General features: G+C 36.0%; 2 pseudogenes; both read right to left on the bottom strand.

The window, feature by feature from the left end:
* Window positions 1-422: 422 nt before the first annotated feature.
* LOC125778882 (uncharacterized) lies at window positions 423-1,244 on the bottom strand (annotated as a pseudogene).
* Window positions 1,245-6,385: 5,141 nt separating this feature from the next.
* LOC125778881 (uncharacterized) lies at window positions 6,386-7,342 on the bottom strand (annotated as a pseudogene).
* Between the last annotated feature and the right edge of the window lie 3,008 nt (window positions 7,343-10,350).

Below are 10,350 nucleotides of genomic sequence, written 5' to 3'. Positions count from 1 at the left end.
ATCAACCAATCATTTCAATCATTATTTGTAATTATTGTTGTTGTTTCCTGGTTTTACCCTTTTATCCTGGAGCGTCCTTTGGGTGGGAATCGCAGAATTGTATTAAGATATACTACTTTTGCGTACAAAACTTCGTTAAGTTAATTTTTTGCAAAAGTAAGGGTTATTATTTTATTACCGCTTTACGCTCTTTTTAGAAATATATTATTTATGATTTTAATTGCTTCAAAATGCAATTCGATTTTTTTTCAATAATTTCCACTTTACTTTATTATATAATTTAATTTTTTATATAGAATTTAAAAATTTCCAGACAATATTTACTTTATAATTTTAATTTGTGATTTAATATAGTACCAAGATTTTATAAATTTTAAATTGTCACACTTCATTTTCACTTAAATCTAACTTACATTGCTATTTTCTGGTGCCTCCTTGGTAGTCCGGATCTCTCCCGTTTGGTTCGTCTTGTCCCTACTATGGATCCTGCAACTTACTCTGGAGTAGAAGGTGTCCTGCCTTACAGGACTTGCAATCCACCGATGTCCAAAGAAGTTCAACTTTTAAGTTTTCTAACCTCCCTGCTCGGGCGTCAGTTAAGTTTTGCTATATTGTGTTAAGAGATGTAACTGAACATATTCCTATGATTCTGATTATATCGTATCTTGTCCAGTTATTTTATTCTAAAATTCTGTACGCTTCGAACAACGTCTTAATGTTCCTTGCTACTTTATGCTCGCTGCATTTATTGGTATTTTTTTTTTAATAAATTTAATATAACTTCCTCATTTTCTTCTATTGCTTTATCCTGAATCTTCTCTACTGACAAATGAAAGTTTCGAAAGTTCTTAATATGTTTAAGTCATTTTCTTATGCTGTATTTTCTCTGCACGTTCCCTTAGTTGTAGAACTGTATCTCTTTCTCCAAAATTCTCAATTAAAATCTTCTTTATAATAGTTTCCCAATCTGTATTCTCAATGCTATACCTCAATAAAGTTGTGTTTGCTTTTCCTACGATTTTGTCTCTCACTTGTAAAATTATAAACTTTTTCGACATTATATTATAACCTGTCATACTATTTATCAAGATTTCTATCTTACTTATAAATTGGACTAATTCTGCGCTACTATCACCAGTGTACTCACCCATTTTATTGATGTACTTCAGCGGGTCGAATTTGATTTTGAAACTCAACGTTGGTGTTGGTGTCGGAATTCCACTCGGTGTTGATCCTGTTGCCATTGTAGCTTTTATCGGAAGTAGTACGTATCCTAATATTTCTTCCTTCTAAGAGTTTTCCGTATGACTTCCTTCAGTCGAAGAGTCTTCTTACACTTTTTTCTGTGTATGACTGCCTTCAATCGAATAGTCTTTCTACGATGTATGCGATTTCCTCAGTTGAATAGTCTTCTTTTTTAGTTTATGACTTCCTTCGATCGAGTTGTCGTCCTATACTTCACTCTTTTATAAAAATGTTCGTGTTTATCGACTGCGCCAATTATATATTAAGGGAGGTTGTTGTTAACTTCCCCTCTTTCATATATATTTTTCATTAAAACAATGCAGTTTCGTGTTTTACAATAATTGTTTATTGTACCGAAATAAAGAAATAAAATATTAGTAAATAAAATAAAATAAGTATACCAAATGTAACGCTGGTCCTTCAGGTCTCCTTGATGTTGGCGGTGATGTCGCCTTCCCTTGTAACTCCAACTGAATTGAACTGCAAACTGAACTGACTGAACGGACTGAACTCATGCGTTGGTGGTGCTGATTCTTTTATACTGCATTTGAGCAGTGGCGAGTAGCCTCTTGCTCCTAAAAAGTATTTATTTTGTTTTTCAGTGGTTGGCAATTTAAGTTTTTGTACATTTAGGACACATTAATCTGTTAGTTATTTATTTGTAATAAATTTTTATTACAACACTTTTGTGTTAAAACTTTTTAATATTGGAACTTTTTCGGGTCGTTTGCCGACTGCGCCACTAAAATTTTTGGACTCAACTTATGTTGATTCTACAGAGTATTAAATAAAACCAAATAGACCAAATTCTCCTCGTTATAATTTTTATCCTGATGCAATCTTAAGACTGACTATGAATGAATGAATCATAGTAAGTCGGTAACTTCAAAAAATGCTATGTGGATTGTGGGAAGTGAGTGCCTGGGAAAAGTGTGGATATGGAAATTAGGATATGTGTAATATGTATAGGAATGTGGGAAGTTTTGGAATGTGGGATTAAAGTATGTTTATTATTATAGTGTGTTTACAATATTTATATTTGGGTACGGAACATAACTTGCAAATTAATTCCCGTATCGCGGGAATTTATAAAAAAATAATTTTCCTTTCGGCTAACGCGCAGAGAAAATAAAACGCGTCGTGTCGACTGAATCGCCAGATACAAAATCTAATCTTTATTTATAAGTTACTTATATTTATACATTTCCTTATTATTTACTTAAAGTTATAAGAGAGTGTCAATTTACATTAATATCAGCATTTTTAGGCAGAACGTTAAGTGTTCTGCTTTGATTTATTATGCCTTCTTGTGAGGGCTACAAATATTGTGTATGTGAACGGAAAAAGTATATCAAATTCTTTAATTATGTGGCCGCACAACTGTAGATTGTAAAGATTCAATATTGTTTACATTTATGGTTATGGCTGTGTGGAGGCTGTCATTAACTTGCATGCATTATTACCTAAATATTTAATTAATGTAGGTTTAATAAGTTATATATTTACATAAATATTTAATTGCTGGGCATTATACATATGTTTGATGTCATATTAAAAGACCAAGCGGTCGCGCATATTCACGTACATATGTATGCGAGCGTTAAGTATGTAGGGCTGCATTTTAGCGTAATTATAATGTTGTTAATATGTCACTCCTACATTCGGCCATCCTGAACTACCGTTCGACCCGAACGATGGGTTCCAAGCCTTCATAAATTCAGCTACCGTTGTCGTTTTATGCGGTCCTTCGTGATCGCCTACTTTCTCAACAGTGTATCTCCCGTGTAGTAAACGTTGTTGTATTTTATACGGTCCAAGGAATTTAGCTTTTAGTTTTAAACCCGAACCATATTGAGTCCTCTTAATTGCTACTAGGTCACCTATATTATACGAGGTTTCCTGTCTTCTTTTGGAGTTAAACGTTTTCTTATTCTCCTCTTGTATCTTGGAGATGTTTTCTAATGCATGTTTTCTAATATGGTTACGTTCAGTTTCTAACTCCTCAACTATCGACCTATCTAATAGTTCTTGTAGCTGTACATCAGCAGCTGTTCGCATGTCTAACCCTGTCAGTTTCTTGAATGGTGTGAAGCTCGTGCTCCTTGAAGGTGAATTATTAATTAAGCGTTGATAGTCGACATTCTGCTGAGCGCATCAACATGTTTCATTTTTGACGCGGATCTGTGTTCAATAACATAATCAAAATCTTGAAGGTACATGGCCCAACGTGCTATTCTAAGAGGAACGTCTTTCTTTTTTATGCTTAGCGCGAAAGCATTACAATCAGTAACGATCTTGATTTTCTTTCCCATAACATAAATTCGCCATTTCTTCAACGCCTCTATTATCGCGAGTACCTCCAGTTCGTATGAGTGGTACTTTTGTTCTTCTGGTCTGGTTTTCCGACTCATATACTGAATGGGGTGCAACTGCTGGTCATCAACATCTTTTTGTAAAAGAACACCACCATATCCGTGCATGCAGGCATCTGTATGTATCTCAGTTTCCGCGTTTTGGTTGTAGATTTTCAAAACCGGAGCTTTAACTAGCGCTAATTTGAGCTGCTCAAATGCTAGAAGCTGTGCTTCATTGAACTTATATTCGCTGTCTTTCCCTAGTAAGTCGCTTAAAGGCTTTGCAATTACCGAGTATCCTTCGACAAACCTTCTAAAATAAGACGTTAAGCCTAAAAACCTTTGCAATGATTTCTTATCACGAGGTATTGGATATGAGTTTACAGCCTTTACTTTATCTACTGAGGGTTGTATACCTCCATTCTCAATTACGTACCCTAGGAACTGTATTCTTTTCAATAGAAATTGGCACTTTTGCCACTTTATCTTTAATCCAAAACTCTCTGCTCTCTTTAAAACAATTTTCAACTTTTCCACCCCGTCATCCTCATCTTGCGCCGGAATGATTATGTCATCCATGTAAACAACGATTATTCCCTCTTGGACTAAATCACGAAAAATTGCGGAAATAAATCGGCAAAAAACAGCGGGCGAATTGGAGATTCCAAAAGGTACGAATTTGAACTCAAATTGTCCACTCTGTGTTACGAAAGATGTGTACCGTTTGGAACTAAGTTCCATTGGGACGTGGAAAAAACCATTAGCTAAGTCAAGCGTTGGTAAAATTTTTGCCCCTTGAAGTCTTTCTAGCACATCATCAATAAGAGGCATGGGAAAATTGTCCCGAACAATTTTTTCATTTAACTTTCTGAAATCGCAACATAATCGTTTTGTACCATCCTTTTTTGAGACTAGGACTACTGGTGAAGCGTATCCAGAAGTGCTCGGCTGGACTATGCCATCTTTCAGCCAAGTGCTGACTTGGTCATCTATTGCCTTTTGATCAATGTACGAAACTCTGCGCGGAGTTTGATAAATAGGAACGTCGTCAGATACAATAATTTTTATTTGTACCTCGGATTTAGATTTAGGTTTTGGATCACACTGTTTAACCATGGAATATAAAATAGACCGCTTGCTAGCCGACAAATGCGTTAAGTTCAAGGAGGAAACAGTCTCATCGTCATCTAAATTATTTTGTAAACAAAGAGACGTGAACTCCCGTGCAAGAAGATTAACACTATTACATTCTTCCCTATCATAAGAAACGGATTTCGCGCCCTCAATATTGGTAGTAGTTTTTACCCCAAAATCTTTCTGAATTTTGCTAGTAAACTCGGCGGAGCCTTCTTCAAACGCAATATTTGCTACTTTTAGGATATCATTACCGATAACTGCCTCATAGCGTAAGTCAATGCTTTTGGTAACATGAAAAGTAACCTCGATTGTGATATTGTCTATTTCTATTTCCTTAGTTATACTGCCTATTGTGTTTAGCTCACTTTCTTTAATACCGAGTAATCTACGTTTGTCGTTGCTTAATTGCGAATACCCCATTTTTTTAAAATGTCATACCTCAGTAAGCTTAAATCGGATCCTGTGTCAACCATGGCGTTGACTATAACACTGTCTATCTGGATACGTTTAAAAATCAAACCACTGGTCTGTCTCCAAGGTGAATTAAACATAGCGTTAACTACACTTTTCTCTTTTTTATTTGCTTGCCTGCACCTATCTTGCACTCAAAACTTGTGCCCTCTCTCTCCACATTTAAAACACTTATATTGCTTATTAGTACCATGACAATTTTTTGCGAGATGTGTCCTTGATGAGCATTTATAGCATTTCTTCTTGTCGTCACCACTTTGAAAATTTAAACCCTTTGAAGTACCTTGTGCAAATTATTCAATTATGATGTTTAATTCAAAATTACTTTATTTGCCGTCATCTCGGCTTAGTTGTCAAGTATAAAGTGAAACTTATAATTATCCCTAACTTAGCTCAAGCCACCAACCCGCATCGCGTTGTGGCTCCTCTGCTGACGTTTTGCTGACCTTGCGCCTCGTGCATGGTGTTAGTTTACTTTGATGTCTGGCCAATGTTCTCACGCAAAATGTGCTTACTTAGCGACATGTGCAGAGTGGTAGGCTCTTATTACGACGGGAATTAGGGTGTGTCGTTTTCTCGCGATGACTTGCATACTGCGACCTGTTTAGCGACTGTCGCGAACAATGCACCTTTTCGTAAACCTGCAAATTCACTTTTAATTCTTTTATTGTTTGTGTCTGGTATAAAATGGTTTTATTCAATCTGGAATCTGGAATCTGGAATCCGCTCGACAAAATACCCTATTAAACTAACCTCGTCCATTTTAACTGGCTTCGCAATTTCTATAAGCGTGTACAAATATTCCTTAAATGACTCATTGTTCTTTTTACGCCTATTTTGCAACATGCGATGGATATCTAAAGAAGATAATTTAGTACCAAACTCGTCTATTAAAGTGGCTTTCAAGGTATCCCAGTCCCTAACAATGGCTTGGCTGCGCAAAAACAACTTGGCTGCCCCTTTCATAAGTTGCTTGGCGTAAACATATTTTTGATTCAGATTCAGATTCATATTTATTTTAAGCATATAAATATACAGAAAATAGCAAAATTAGCAGCACTAGCTCGAGGCCATCAGCTGGTCTTTACAATTTAATATGATAGTAATAATTGGATGTTATGTCTAAATAACGGATATACATAAATGTTGTCATTAATATATAAATTGTACAGTTTATATTAAATTAAATGTGCTATGTTACATGTTATAAGAAAGTTAGATATAGTTCTTATATTCGACGATGTTATATTAGTTAGCAGTTTCGATGGGAGAGCTGTGCCAAACATCCTTCGCCTTGTATTGGTAAATTGGGGGCATGCATCTAGTATATGTTTTACTGATGTCCTAGAGGACCTACAAAAGCAGCAGGATCCGTTTCCATTATTTAACAGGTAATCGTGCGTGATCTGCGTATGACCTAGACGAAGCCTTGTGAATAACAAAATGTCTGAATGTTTGGAGTTCGTGGGGTATATAGGCTTTGCTCTGGTAGGATTAATTGCCGCATAATGATGAACGTATTCATTCAATTTCAACAGGGACTTGTTATGTACGTACTGCTTTATTAGACGTTTTAAGTCAGCTTTTTCAAGAGCGTCAAATCACAGAACCGGTTCTTCATGAATACTTTTCGCCACAGAATCGGCGAGTTCATTGCCCTGAATTCCACAGTGGCCAGGTATCCACGTCAATTTCATTTTATTTGCGTGCTTGGTGAGCAGATCACGAACGTAAGTTACTAAGACACTGTTATTGGTAAAATTTTTGACGGCATCGATAGCAGATTGACTGTCTGTACAAATGCCGAATTTACCCTTGGTTTTGGATGCTATTAGAGCAGCTTGATAGATAGCAAAGATTTCACTGGTGAATATAGAGCAGTGATTGTGCAGCAAACCTTTTTTCAAAACCCGTAAATCCGTTGAGTAGTTAGTTTTTGAGCCATCCGTAAATATAAATTTGAAGGATTTTAAGTATAACTCTAGTTTGGTCTCGAGGAAAACTTGCTGGTAGATAGGGGCACAATTATTTTGCTTTTGATAATCCTGAAGGCAATTAATAAATGACGAGTCCGAAAGATTCCAAGGTGGGTATGTACTGTGAGCTTGCCGAGTGGGTTTAACCGGTATATACATTTCTCTAGACAGAGCAACTACGCGATGTAGTGCCGAGAGCCTCTTTGGGAAGCGTTTCCTATTTATAGCATTGAGTATATTTTTATACAGGTTGGAGTTGTTGCAGGATAAAACTTTGTATATAAGTCCAGCGGTCATATATTCCACCCGTTCCGTGAGGTCAGGAAGTCCGGATTCAGCCAAAATGTTACAAACTGGTGTAGTGGTGAAGGCACGTAGGCTTTTCCGCACAGCTGCGTGATATGGAGCACAAAGAAGATTCAAGTTGCTTTTGGCACAGCTTCCATAAATTGGTAGAGCGTAATCAATTACCGACAAAAATAACGATTTAACAATATTAGAAAGAGTAGAAGTATGTACAAAGGACTTTTTTGAGGAAAAGTATTTTACAATGCTAAGGCGGTTTAATAGTTTTTTTCTAATATAATTGCAATGGAACTTAAAAGTATATTTACTATCAAAGAAAACTCCCAATAAGATATTCATTAACATTATTTATAGGTACATTTTTATAAGATAATCTTACATCTGAACAGCGCTTCTTTGGACAAATATGCAGGACATTGCATTTCTCATATGATATAATCGCTCCTGATTCAAGCGACCATACAGAAATACCATCAATGATTTTACTGAAAATGGTTCTCACCGATACTAAATTATCAAGTTTAGTAAATATCAGAACATCATCTGCGTAAATATTGTGATTTATATTGTACTTATGTATTATTTTGCTAATTTCTTCAAACGCGATAACAAATAAAACCACAGAGAGAGGCGAACCTTGCGGAATCCCATTTTCTAATTCGTATTTGTCGGAAAAAGCGCCGTTTATCTTGACCATAAATCTTCGGTTAATTAAAAAACTTTTAACAAAATTGTAGATTTTAGAGCCAACTGCCCATTTCCTTAATTCCCTTAGAACAATGTGTGACCCGATACGATCGAAGGCCTTTTCGAAGTCTAGGGAAAGTGCTGTAATATGTTTCTTACTAGACAGGGCACATGAAGAGAAATGGGCGAAAGATAATAGAGCGTCGATTGTGCTATGGCCTTTTTTAAAGGCAGCCTGATTAGGGTTTAGCAATTTATGTTTAGAAGTAAACCACATTAGTCGGTTAGCAACTATTTTCTCGAGAACTTTGCTGTTGAAAGGCAATAAGGAAACCGGGCGGAAGCTGGGCAGCTGATCTGCTGGTTTGTTAGGCTTTCGAATAGGGATTATACACCCACATTTCCAACTTTGAGGAATTATGCCAAAAGAGAAAGAATAGAATCAGTTATATTTTTAATCATTACATAGCTAATCCTGTCGTAGCCAGGAGCGGAGCCTTTGGCCTTGTTCAAAAAATTATTGACCTCTTGGATGGTGATAGGCTTGTCAATCTCTTTAGCTGAGCGAATAATATTTTGTGGGGAGCGATATATTTCATTTAAAATTCTGGATTTTTGGACAACAAAGTTGTGAGGGAAATTTTTATTATCGGAATAACTAGACCAGTGATTTGCAAATGAGTTAGCAATTTCTTTTGCACAAGAAATGAGATTATTGTTTATTATAAGATGTGGAGCCGTAAAATTATTGTAAGAGCCCGACAGCTTTTTTATACTTTTCCATATTTCTTTAGGAGAAGATGATGGATTGATGTTACTAGTGATGTTTATAAAGCATTCTTTTTTCGCTCTTTTTGCAGAAAGTTTAAATTTGGCGTTTGCTGCCTTATATACCATGAGGTTTTGGTTAGACAGGTTGCGTTTAAAATCATACCATGCATTTTGTTTTATTGTACGCAGCTCGGCAAGCTCCTTGCTCCACCAGGGGACAAATTTTTTATGCGAATACGGATGAGTTTGTGGAATAGATGAAGTGGCTGCACTAAGTATAATCTTTTTAATAGACTTGGCTTCCTTATTAATATTGTTACTAACGGGATGGATTTGATTTTGCTCGTCACACAGCAATTTGTATTTTTCCCAATCTGCTTTATCAGTTTTAAATCTTGGTATGTGAACAGTCTTAGTTTTTATTTTACCATTTAGGTGGGAAATTATCGGGTAGTGGTCATTGCCACAGAGATTATCTAAAATTCTCCAAGAAAGGAGTGGGAAAATGCTGGTGGTAGATATCGTGATATCAACATGCGTGAATGACTGATGTGTGGAAAAGTGTGTCGGAGATTTGTCGTTTAAGACAGTTAAGTCTTGGGAAGAAATTAGTTCTTCAATTGCTTTACCCCTCTTGCTTTGTTTGGAGGATCCCCAAAGTGGGCTCTGAGCATTGACATCTCCGTAGATAATAATTGGTTGAGGCATTAAAGTTAGAATAGATTTAAACCCTCGTATATCGAAATCCTTACCAGGTGGAAAATATACGCATACCACCGTTAATGTAATGCTACTGGATTTAATTTCAAGGGCAACAATGGTTAAGTTTGTTTTGATGTCGATTCTTCTATGCCAAATGCCTTTTTTGATAAGCACACCAGTCCCGTGTATATTTGTGTTACTTAAGTTGTGGAAGTAAGCTACGTAAGGCGAAGGGATTATTATGTAAGCCCAGGTGGGTTTCTTGTAAAGCTATAAGGTCGGGCGTAAAATCTGAGATAAGCAGTAGAAGCTTATGATAATTATTAAAAAAGCCGTTCATATTCCATTGTAGAAAATTGAACCTAAATTTATAATAAAGAAAGAGAGACTATGTAATTGAAATTTTTACTAAGTGTACTGAGATTCTGAATCATTCATCAGAAGAGTTTGACATGATAGATAATTGAGTGAGGGAAAGAACTTTGTTAAGAGATGGCAGTGGAGAGTAATTAATATTTGTGAAACTGTAGTCAGTGATTGCTTTGGAATTATAAGAGAGTCACATGAATTATAATCATCCATATCGGCTAGAGATGTGCCATTGATGCTTTTTGATTTTTCAAGAGAAATACTCTCTTCATTATATTGTTGATTAGCTAAGCTGTTGCTTGGAAAAAGTGATGTTTGATCATTGGAGACTT

Source organism: Bactrocera dorsalis, chromosome 5, assembly GCF_023373825.1.
Source record: "Bactrocera dorsalis isolate Fly_Bdor chromosome 5, ASM2337382v1, whole genome shotgun sequence".
Taxonomy (NCBI): Eukaryota; Metazoa; Arthropoda; class Insecta; order Diptera; family Tephritidae; genus Bactrocera; species Bactrocera dorsalis.
The sequence above is the reverse complement of the archived record's forward strand: the minus strand, read 5'-3'. Positions and strand labels throughout refer to the sequence as shown.